We start from the raw sequence: 12122 nt of genomic DNA on the forward strand, positions 1-12122 counted from the left end.
AGGAGACTCGGCCTGCCCCGAGATCCCGGCTGGTGGAGGCCTGAAGGGGACTCACGGCATGGCTTCCAAACCCAAATGGCTTATGGTCTTTCCGCATGTTGGGATTGCCGGGTGCGCTCACTGAGGCCCTCACTGAGGAGGCGGCGTGATTCTTCGAGGGCTGGCACCTATTGCTAGAGGAGTGAGTGTGCTGTGATAGCTTCTGTGGCTCGTTCCTGGCCGGGCTAGTGCCCCCCCCCCCCCTCCCCCCATTTCTGCAGCATCAGTCCTGCGGCCTGGCTCGAGGCATATCCAGATCCCACAGATTTTCTCCTACACTGTAGCAAAACATCCTGGGGTACATGTACAGGCCTGTGTTACCTTGTGCGGCCGCAACAAATTTAGACTCCCTAAGCGATGGGCAAAAATAAGCCCAGTGCAGCTGGCCCTTAGCACGGCACCTTGGACCAGCACACTACGCCCACTGGGGCCCCACGAGCGGCGAGGGGACAAGTTTGGCACCTGACAATGCAGCCCTCCTAGCAGTGATAAACAGTGCCAGGAACATGCTAGATGCCAAGATTGGAGAAGTGGGGTCGAAGGTCTCATTCCTACATCAAGACCTACCTAAGGCTGTCGATCGCCTCACAGAGGTGGAGACGAGGATCTCGACAGTGGAAGATACGGTTTCCACCCTCCAGAAAAAGGTAAACAAACTCACTGTGGTGTCACAGGAGCTGGCCTCCAGGGTGGAGAATGCAGAGGGTCGAGCGAGATGCAACAACTTACGCTTTGTGGGCCTGCCAGAGGGCTGTGAGGGTGCTTCCATGACAGGTTTAATCACTCGGTGACTCACAGACCTCATGCCAAAGACCTCCTGTCCTTCGTAGTGGTACGTGCCCACAGGGCCTTGATTCAAAAACCTCCTCCAGGAGCAAATCCCAGGCAGGTGATCACCAAAATCCTGAACTACACTGACCGAGATGCAATCTTGCGATATGCCAGGACACATAAGGACATTATCCAACACGAGTCTCGGTCCATCGTGGTGTTTCCGGATTATACGCACCTGGTCCAACAGCAACGCCAGTCTTTCACCTCAGCGAAGCGAAGGCTGCGAGACTTGAATATTCAATACATGCTGCTTTATCCAGCCAGGATGAGAGTGATCTACAACTCCAAGTCGTTCTTTTTCGACACTCTAGAGGCTGTCTTTGCTTGGACAGACGAGCGCCCCCAGCTCCAGTCAGGTTCAGCGCCATTAGTGGATTCGGACTCTTCACGCAGCTCCCAAAGTCATCGGCCACGGCGAACCAAATCAAAGAAACAACCGGGCCCCGGATCGGACAGGATGTCCGCGAGCGGAACGGTCCCCCTGAACTCTTTGGAGAATCGTTGTTCTCATGTTTATTGGGTGGGTAGGGTCCCCTTGGTGTGGGGGCGCGGGGTTTCCCAGTTGGGAGCCTGGTGCGCCTCACACAGCGACAGATACTCCTAGTTTTTGGCAGTGTCGGGTGGGGGGTGGTGGGGTTTTAGGGGAACGTAGATTTAGGTTGTTAGTGTTTTTATGTTATATGCAGACAGACCATTCAGGCTTTGATCTCTTTGCTGTTATTGTCTTCGGGCCAAGAGAAAATGGTGCTGGGTGATGTATCCCCTCTCGGGAACCTTACTGTGGTCTCATGGAATGTCAGGGGCCTATTAAACAAAGTGAAATGGGAGGCTGTTTTGCATCAGGCAAAGAGGTATGGGCAGATATTCTACTTTTACAGGAAACCCACCTCTTAGGTACCAAAGCCCCATGTCTTGCCCGCTTTGGCTTTTATCATGTATATCATGCAGGGTTCACCAGGGGTTCCAGGGTTGTGGCCATCTTAATACATCGCAGGGTTCAGTTTCAACACATAGCACACAAGTCAGATCCCGGAGGTCGATTCCTCTTTGTCACTGGCACGCTGTACGGGGAAAGCATTTACACCCCTCCCCCGCTAGGGACAGCCTTCATTGATAAGATTTCAGGGGTCTGGGGTGATGTGCCTGAGGGTTTGACCCTTCTGGAGGGCGACTGGAATGTTACAATGGGACCACTGGACCATTAACGCAGTACAGATAGCCCACCACTACTGGGCCCTACTAAACTGAACACATTGGTTTCCACCTTGGGTTGCGCTGACGTCTGGCAAGAATACCACTCCACAGTACATAGCTACACATATTTGTCCGCAGTCCATGGGTCACAGTTCCGTTTGGACTATCTTTGCCCCTTGCATATTCCTTCACCGATTCTCACAAGTAACACATTAGCCTCGCGGGCTCTCTGATCACTCCCCGGTCCCTTACAATTTCACACATGCTCCCGTAAACCCCCATTCCATTGGCGCATGTCTTTCTGGCATCTCCGATGCCCGGATTATCAGGATATGCTTCGCACGGCAATCACAACATACCTAGACGACAATGGCCTCTCTGCCCAATCTCGATGTACCCTATGGGAAGCCCTCAAACCTACTGTTCGGGGCACCGAAATTAGCTATCGCACTAAAGAAAAACACGCACGGTGGGAGCAACTGGAGGCCTTAGAGTTGCACCAGACGGCCCTGGCTTCGCAGCTTAACTTGGACCCTAGCCCTATTATACGCTGCAACCTGATACAGGTGCAACAAGAACTGCAGCAATATTTCATGGGTGAGGCCAAGGAGATTTGGGAGGCGTCAATGCATCGGGCTTATCAATGGGGCGACAAGTCCAGCAGAATGCTCCACCAGCTCTGCCAGGTGGCTGCTCCCGGCGATTGTCCCCACTATTCAAGGCGTGGATGGGTCCTCACATACTTCGCCGGAAGGCGTTGCCGGGGAATTTGCGCAACATTTTACAACTCTATATGCACAACATGAACGGATCTCGGCCGAACTAATAGCGGAATTCCTCACAGACATTACGCCGCGGAAGCTCCCCAATCATTTACGCGAGCAATTGGAGGCTCCAATTACAGTGCACGAACTGACTGGTGCCCTCAACGCGATACACCACGGGCGCGCCCCCGGTCCTAATGGATTCCCTACTGAATTCCTACGACCGAACATTAACCTCTTAGGCGCCCATTTGTTGGCGGCAATCCAGGAGGCCACGGAACTAACCATTCTGCCCCAGAATTGGCGACAAGTGGAAATTGTGCTATTTCTTAAGCCTGGCCACCCTCCAGACGATCCCTCCTCCTACCGCCCATCACCCTCATTAACTTTGAACCCAAACTGTTGGAGAAAGTTCTTGCAGATCGCCTACGTGCATGTGTCACAGATCTGATACACCCCGACCAGTCGGGTTTCATGCCTCAAAGAGCCACCGCCACAATATCCGGAGGGTACATAACGCTATGGTAGTGGCCCCAGCGCTCAGTCGTCTGGCCGCCTTGCTCCTGACCGATATTGACAAGGCTTTCGACTTGCTGAGCTGGGTGTACTCCTTCCAATTGCTCGAAGCAATCAATTTAGGGCCGTGTTTTATTGTGTATGTGTGCCTGCGCTACAAAGACCTAACGGCGTCAGTGCCCATCGCGGGGCACCGCTCCCGCCCCTTCCCTATCCAAAGAGGCACTCAACAGGGTTGTACCCTGTACCCGTTATTGTTTGCCCTTGCAGTTGAGCGTGGGTTAGAAGTGACCCGGTGCGCCGTGGTTTTGACTGGTACGAGTCGAGATTGGACTGTATTGCGATATACGCCGACTATGTCCTCTTTTTCATAACTGATCCCTGGTACTCTGGGCCCCGCATACTAGAAATCCTCAGGGTGTTTGGGGGAACTACAGGCTTACACACAACTCCTGTTAAATCTGTGCTGTTTCCTGTGTGCGGTCACCAGGGTCGCGTTACGTGGGCCTCACAACTCTCCCGGGCAACGGATGGTTTCAAATATCCCTGCATTTTTGTGTCCCCGGGCCCCAAAGTCTCCTGGGCACATAGTATAACCCCATTACTAACCAGTCTCACTGGCAAAATGGCAATATGGTTGTCTCTTCCCCTGTCCTTATACGGGCGCTCAGCCATCTTTAAGATTGTGTCACTACCCCGGATACCTACACCAGGCTTACTATACTCTGGCGAATGGCGTTATCCAGTCTCCGAAACGCGTCGACGCATAAAAAAAAGGGCTTAAATTTGGAGTTGTCAACTAATAGTTGGATATAAGAAATGGTTTATTTCCCAATGTTGCCAACAAAGTGTCCGAATTAAGAAACACCAAGGCAAAGTTTAGTGTTTTGGGTTATATTTCTCCTAGTCCACATTAGGTGGTTTTAACATTTATTTTGTTTGATTTTAATGAATTTGTAGATCGATTTATGTTTTATGGAAAATAAAATTGTATATTTTGTATGGTATATATATTTGTTTCTTTCATTGTTAAGCCTTTCCCAAACTTGTTGACAATACAGAATTGAGTGAGAGCTTTCTGACTGAGTGAAGTGAGTGCCTGAATTGGTAAAACTTTGTTTTACCTAACAGTTATCCAGTCCCCTACATGTTTGCGGTGTGACTGGGAGGAGGGTACATTCTTACATATGGTATGGAGCTACACAGCTTTGCATCTCTTTTGGCACAGAATTTGGTCCAGCCTAAATAAGGTACTATTGTGGGTGCTCCCACTTGAACCGCGGCTCTTCCTCTTACATAGCACTGACATTGGGGGGAGCAGGTATAAGCAACATTTACTGTTTCTGGCTCTTACTATTGCCAAGAGGGACATCGCACAACTATGGAAAGCGACATCTCCCCTGACCCTAGGTAAATTTAAAACCAAATTAGATAGATGTATGGGTGCCTAAATAGCTGTATTTTTTCTTTTGGATGCCCTGCAAACCTTCGAAAAATCTGGACCCGATGGGCGACATATGGATGGATAAAACTTCCCCCCTCCCGGAGGAAAACCCCTGAATGATGCCCCATGCTCTCCACTACTCTCTACTACACCTGGACCGTAATTTTCTGCATCGTCGGTATATGAATACTGATGCCAACATGCCCTGTTTTCTTGTCTTGAGATCGAGTATTGTCTGCATTTTGTTTCTTTTGTATCACTTGCATGTTCGCAGGTGTTGGTCAATAGTAGAATGATGGTTATTTGTATGAGGTTAATCCTTTTTCTCCTACAGGTCATTGTAGGGCTATTGCCCATCCTCTCGACGAATAACCCAATACAATTTGTTGTTAAAAAAATTATCACGCGTATTCCCTCCTCCCATAGATGGGCCACTTCTGGCTTCATCAGCTTGGAAGGAAGGACCAAATATTCCAGCCACCTGCCCTTCCACTGGAATTGAAGAAAACACCGGTGCGGTGGAATGATGGGAATGGTCAAGTATGCATCTTTGAGGTCCAACTGGATCATCCAATCCCCTTCCCAATTAAGTCCACTAACAGATGGATGGATACCCTTCATCTTTAAATGCTTGTACGTGACGAAATGGTTGAAGTCTCTCAAATTCAAGAACGGTCTGTGTCCACCTCCCCTCTTCTGCACTAGAAAAACGTTGCTGCAGAAGCCCACTGAGCTATTGTCGCAGTATGCCACTGCGCATTTCTGCAGCAAGTCTCCTATTTCTTCGTCTATAAAAGTGCTGTCTTGTTGGGAAAAATGTAACTGGAGGGGAAGGGACTCCTGATGTGGACTCAGATAAAAATCAAGGTGGATACCCTGAACTGTTTGCCGGATCCATGCGTCCTGTGTAATAGACATCTACTTGTGAAGAAAATATTGGACACAACCCCCAAAAAAATGGAAGAGGTATCGTAAATCCTTACCTGAGTGACCTTGAGACTGAAGCCCGCTCAGTGGCCGCCTCTAATGAAGCTGCGGCAGGAGAATCTCTGTCTGGTGGGGTAGAACATACCATCTCTGGTAGCGTAGCGCCATTCTCCTGTGCCATGCCCATAGACGCCTCTTGGGGGACCTTGATAATAGTAGCTGCCTGGCGAGTGGCCCCTGCCTCGCCCGACCCTACCGAAATGGCCAGCTTGAAAATCTTTCTTGAGATTCGATTGGGCCTTATCAAGGGACATAAAGGTACCCACATACTTAGACACATCTTTTTTTGATTAAATCATTTTTATTGTATTTCAAACAAAGAGGACATGACATCGGTCATACAAGGTGCAGATCGGGAGCACGCCCCCCAGTTGATTTGCAGCCTCCCCCCCCCACAAGAAGCCAAAATCGTTTAGTAAAACATTGTGTCCGTGTGGGCGGGTGTGGGCTGGATGCAGGCCGGTCACGTACCAAACAACCCCCCCAAAGTTCCCTTTCCTCCCCTCAGCCCCGCCAACTCCAACCCTCCCCTTGCCCCCTTCCCTCAATCCCCCCCCCCACGGTGTGGGCAAGTGCTGCAAAGCTGCGTGTCAGTATTTCAGGCCGTGGGGCTAGAAGCGGGGTACCCAGAAGCTGTCCGGAACTCTTCAGCCAGCCTGAGGACCTTGAGGTATTTCAGGCAAGTCAGCTCGTTAAATTCCTCGGCCAGCAAGTCTACCAGTGGCTGCCAGGTTTCGAGGAAGGTGTCTTGTGTCTGGGTTAGGGAGGCCTGTATCCGTTCCATTCCCATCATGTACCACAGCCTATGCAGCCACCCGGTTTGTGTGGGTTTGCGCGAGGAGCCCCACAACGATAGTATATGTTGCGTCGCTGCCCCCATTGCTAATCCCATTTGTTTGCCTCTGGGCGAAGTGGGAAAGTGATTTTGTTCAGCAGGCATAGCAGTGTATATGCTGGGAAACGAGGGATTTCAGTGTCAAAATACTTGTCAATGTCCCTAAGCACGTGGACCCAAAATTCTTGCACCTCTACGCAATCCATAGTATGTGGGTCAGAGTGCCCGGGTGACCACACCCCCTCCAGCAGAAAGGGGTCTCGGCGTGGATTACCCCGATGCAGTTGTGCCAGCTTTAGGTGCCAATAATAAGCTATCTTGACCGCTGACTCTTTGCTAGCGACGTTCTTAACAGTGTGGTGTGCCCTGTAATATATGTCCTGCCACTCCCTGTTAGTGAGTGTGTGCCCCAGTTCCCATTCCCATCTCTTCTGACCCGCCGAGCGCGATGTGGAGGGTATTAGGGGGTGTAACATAGCGTACAGTTCCGTGATCGCCTGCTTTTCCGATTTCTTGGTGTGGAGCCACTTTTCAAAGGGAGTAAGGTGTCTGCTAATCTGTGGTAACATGTCCCTGCTCGTGAGCCAGTGACGAATTTGGAAGTACTCGAAGCGTGGGAGCTGTGGGAGCACGTAGGCATCTAGCAGCATCGGCAGCATCATGAAGCCCTCGAGGTCGAACAGGTGACCCGCAGTTGGACGACCGCCATCGGGGAAAGGATCCATGAACCGTGCCGGGTGTAAAGGCCGGATTGTCGAAGAGGGGCGTCAGGGGTGAGGGGGATGTGGTGAGGCCGCGGGCCACCGCCACTCTGTCCCACACCTGCAAGGTAGTGCGAGTGATGGGTGATTTTTTCATGTATGCGGGCCGATCCTGTCGCCTCAGGAAGGGAATCCTCTACAGTGGCATTTGGGCCATTGCGCGGTCCTGAAAAAGCCATCACTTCTCAGACTCAGGGCGGTTCCATTCCAGGAGGTACCTGAGTTGCGTCGCCTGAAACTATTGGAAGAAATCCGGAACTCCCAGGCCTCCCACCGACGTGGCCTGACTCGTGAGGTCCCTGCGCAGTCGTGGTCGTCTGTCCGCCCAGACGAACTGTCTGACACCGTCCTGGAGTTTTGTGAGTAGGCCTATAGGGGGAGTGACTGGCAGCGTCTGGAATAGATATAGGACCTTCGGTAGGAGAGACATTTTGATTGCTGCCACCCGCCCCAGCCAGGAAAGTGAATGTTGGCGCCATCTCGTGAGGTCGCCCATTACTTGGCTTAGGAGGGCAGAATAGTTCTGCCTCACTGTTTGCGCCGTGGACCGCGTTAGGGAGATGCCCAAGTATGGCACGGACATGCTGGAGGAAAGCCCCCCCAGATTGCGGGGAAGTATGCTAGTCGCCCTGGCATTGTGTCCAAGCCGCAGGAGCAGCAACTTCCCTACGTTCATCTTAAACCTTGACACCTTCCCGAATGTCTCCATTTCCGACAAGAAGACCGGGACCGAATTCAAAGGGTCCTCCAGTGCTGCGAGGACATCATCTGCGTAGAGGCTAATGGTCTGCGCCTCCTCCCCGAACCTGACGCCCGCAATCGCAGGGTTGTCCCTAACCTTCTGTGCGAATGGCTCTATGTAAAGGGCAAAGAGCAACGGGGAGAGGGGGCAGCCCTGTCTCGTCCCTCGTTGAATGGTAAATGGCGTGGAGCACACCCCGTTGACCCTGATAACCGCCTGTGGGGCAGAGTAACATCCAGCCACCCAGGCGCGAAAGCGTCCCCCGAATCCGAAGCGCGTCAGGGTAGCGTCCAGGGAGGCAGGGGCCAAGTCTCGCAGCCAGGATGCCAGTAAAGAACTTTAGGTCGAGATTGAGCAAAGATATGGGCCTGTAGGCTGCGCAGGTGGCAGGATCATTACCAGGCTTCAGTAAAACTATGATATCGGCCTCCAGCATATCGCGGGGGATGGAGCCAAGACCCCAAAAGAATTAAATAATCTGGCCAGGACCGGGGCTAACAGAGGGAAATTTTTTTATAAAAACCCGCAGAGAAGCCGTCTGGTCCCGGGGATTTGAGTGGCTTGAGGCGCGCTATCGCAGATATTACCTTCACCGTCCTGAGCGGCAACTCGATGGAGCATGCGTTTGCCTCGTTAAGGGCTGTGACATCGGCCGTGGTGAGATAGGATTCCGCAGCCCCTCCCACCAGGGTGGTCTCCGCGGCATATAGTGATGCGTAATACGACCGGAACGTCGCGGCTATCTGCTTGTCGCCTGTGTGGTCCTGCCCCGTGCTATCCTGGATAGATGCGATGGTCGAGCGCAAGGCCCTCCCCACGTAATAAGTGTGTCGTAGACGCAGTGCCGCGTATTCAGCTCGATTTAGGTCGAGGCTCGCTAGCTGGGCCCTGGCCGCTTTGAGCTTACGCCATATCCTCGGAGCCCCAGTTCTACTATGGGCTCTTTCGAGTTCAAGCACCTGGTCGGATAGCGTTTGCTTCTTCTCTCGTCGCTCCCGCCCTCGTCCGCCGCGATCGCTATCAGCTCCCTTCGCACCACCGCTTTCAACGCCCCCCACAATGCCGCTAGTGATACGTCTGCTGTGTCGTTCGTGGCCAGGTACTCCGTAATGCGCGCGTTAATTTGGTGCGTCACCCCTTTGTGGTGTAGTAGAGCCTCTTTAAGGCGCCACTTGCCCTTCCGTACTTTTGGTTTGGGGATCTGAACATGTACCGTTAGCGCATCGTGGTCAGATAATGCCGCAAGGATGATCTCGGTGTCCGTGATCAAGGCCGCCACTTCCGCCGATCCCAGAAAATTATCTATCCGGGCATATGTGTGGTGTACATGGGAATAGAACGTATATCCCGGGGTGTTGGGGTACCTTGATCTCTAGACGTCTACGAATCCCCTACTCTCCAGCCATTGCCCCCCCTCTGTGGAGATTGCACCCGAGGAACCGAATCTCTGTCCTGATCTGTCTTTGTGGGTGTCCATTACTAAGTTGATGTCGCCCCCGACGAGCATGGAAGCAATGTTGGGAGCGAGTGTATCTGCTAAGGCCCCGGTGAGAAAGGCTTCCTGCTTGGTGTTGGGTGCATATATGGAACCTATCACGGCTGACCACCCTCCTACCTGTATTTTGTACGCAAGGAGCCTCTCCTTAATGTCCGCAACTTTGTCCCCCACTGTGCCCCTAAAGTGATGCGCAAACAGAATGGCCACCCCCGCCTTCTTCTCAGTGGTGGATGAATAGTGTTGTGTCGGAAATGCCCTAGATCGCATGCGGTGCCAGTCCCTAGGCAATAAGTGTGTTTCTTGTAGGAGACAGACCTCTGCCCCTGAATGCTCCAAAAAGGATAGGACCGCTCTGCGTTTAATGGGATTGTTCAGCCCCTTAACGTTGAGGGAAAGGATCTGCATAGTGGGTTCTGTTGCCCGGAAAGTGTTAGTGTCCATCCCATCCCGCCTAGCCATACTGAGCTGTGTCCCCTCTCCTGCACTACCTGCAATGCACCACACCGGAGCCCTCCCCCCCACCAACCCAACCCCCCTGCCATCCCCCCAACTGCCCCAACCTCCCCAACTCCCGAACTTCCCTCACCCCCTCCCCTGCTCCACCCTCCCCAACAGTAAATCCCCAACAAACGGTCATTGTCCCAGGCCTATACAATCTCAGTCCAGGCCTGTAGTAGAGTTACGAGTTACCAGTGGCAACCCCATAGGCCCCCCGTCCCGCCCCCCCAACCCAGTGCTGAGATGGTGCGTGTTAGTTCCCTCATAGATGCCGCATCAAGTCCTGTTTTTCGTGTCTTTGGAGACCTCCTGTATCGCTGCTGCGTGTTCTTGAGCCATGGTCTTGGGGTCCGGCTTGAGACTACTTTTGGGTGATCGGCGGCGTCCCACTCGCTGCCATCCGTCCCCCGACGTCCGCGGGGATCTCGGCTGGTAATTTTGCGTGGATGAACCCTCCTCCGTAGCGTTTCCCTCATTGGCGATGCCCAACAGTTCCCACGTTTCCCTTAGGGACCTGAGCTGGTGGATGGCTCCCTTCCATTTGAAAATGAGCCTGAAGGGGTGGCCCCAGGAGAATTTTTGGTTGACAAAGTTGAATACTTAGATTATGAAATCTCTGCCTCCCGCACCTTCTGATAAGGTCAAGTTAAGATCCTTATTGGGTCTCATTGAGTATTACTCCAAATTTGTACAAAGATTTTGTGAAAAAACAGATGTTCTCAGATTACTTTCAAGGAAGGGAGCTACTTTGTGTGGGAGGAGCAGCAACAGCTATGTTTTGATAACATCAAAAAAACATTTGTGAGGTTGGCATCCTTACCCCTTTTAACACTAAGCTATAATCTGTCCTCACTGTTGACGCCAGTGCCACAGGCCTCGGAGCAATCCTTGCTCAGGTACATAATAGACATGAAAAGACTGTGGCATGCACATCTAGGATGCTAACTAATTCAGAAACTAATTATTCTGTCATTTAATGAGAGAAGGGGAGTGGATTAAAGAAACAGACTCTGACATTGCAATGCAGGAAGTTAAGCGCTTAGTTCTGCAAGGTAGCAGGAGGGAAAGTACAAGGTCTCCATGTGTTAGACCTTACTTAACAATTTGGGACAAACTGTCTGTATGTGGTGATGTTTTTGTTATGAGAGGGGAACTATTTATTCCTCCTCAAGCTGTGAGGAACAAACTTATTAGACTTTCATATGAGGGGCATTTAGGCCAAACCAGAACCATAAAAAGGTTGCATATGAATTGGTGGTGGCCTAGGATGGATGCAGAGGTGGAGAAGTGTGATGTTTGTAAAGAGGTGAAAAACGTTTGAGAGTGGGAGTACAAGCGGTAATGGGACAAATAGCAGATACAGAGCAACCTTGGCTCACCATCTGCTTAGATTTTATTAGTCCTATGAATTAACTCAAAAGTGATTATAGATTTGCCATGGTGCTGGTAGACGTTTACACTAAAGGGTTAACTGTAAAATGTATGAAAGAAATTACAACAAAGGCATCTGGGAATATCTTGAAGGAGATTTGGTGTGAGGAGGGACTAACCTCAGTGGCTATCACTGACAATGGCACGCACTTCGCTTTACAACCCCCAGGGTAATGGTATGGTTGAGAGAGTGAACCGCTTGGTCAAAGGCACCATTCAGATGGCACTGACTTGTGGAGGTGATGTGGGTTGCATGGTTTCTGACATGTTTTGGGTGTATTGCTCAAGCATATATGGGATGACTGGGAAAACACCTTTTTAAATGATGCGTGGGAGGTTGCCAAATACCAAGCTTGTTCCTACTTGGATGAGGGAAGTTGTACGTAGAAGTAATTTTCCTTGGTCATTTGTGGAAGACAAAACCCCTATACCAGAGACCTGGAGGAACCCCTCCTCGGCACCCAACATTGGCAGAACCATCCCGGATGGCTACAAGATCACCCGCAGGGACAGCACGCACGGAACAGGAGGAGGAATCGCCATCATCCACAGGAACACCCTCAGAATCTCGACCAGCAC

This window comes from Lissotriton vulgaris, chromosome 1_1, assembly GCF_964263255.1.
Source record: "Lissotriton vulgaris chromosome 1_1, aLisVul1.2, whole genome shotgun sequence".
Classification (NCBI taxonomy): domain Eukaryota; kingdom Metazoa; phylum Chordata; class Amphibia; order Caudata; family Salamandridae; genus Lissotriton; species Lissotriton vulgaris.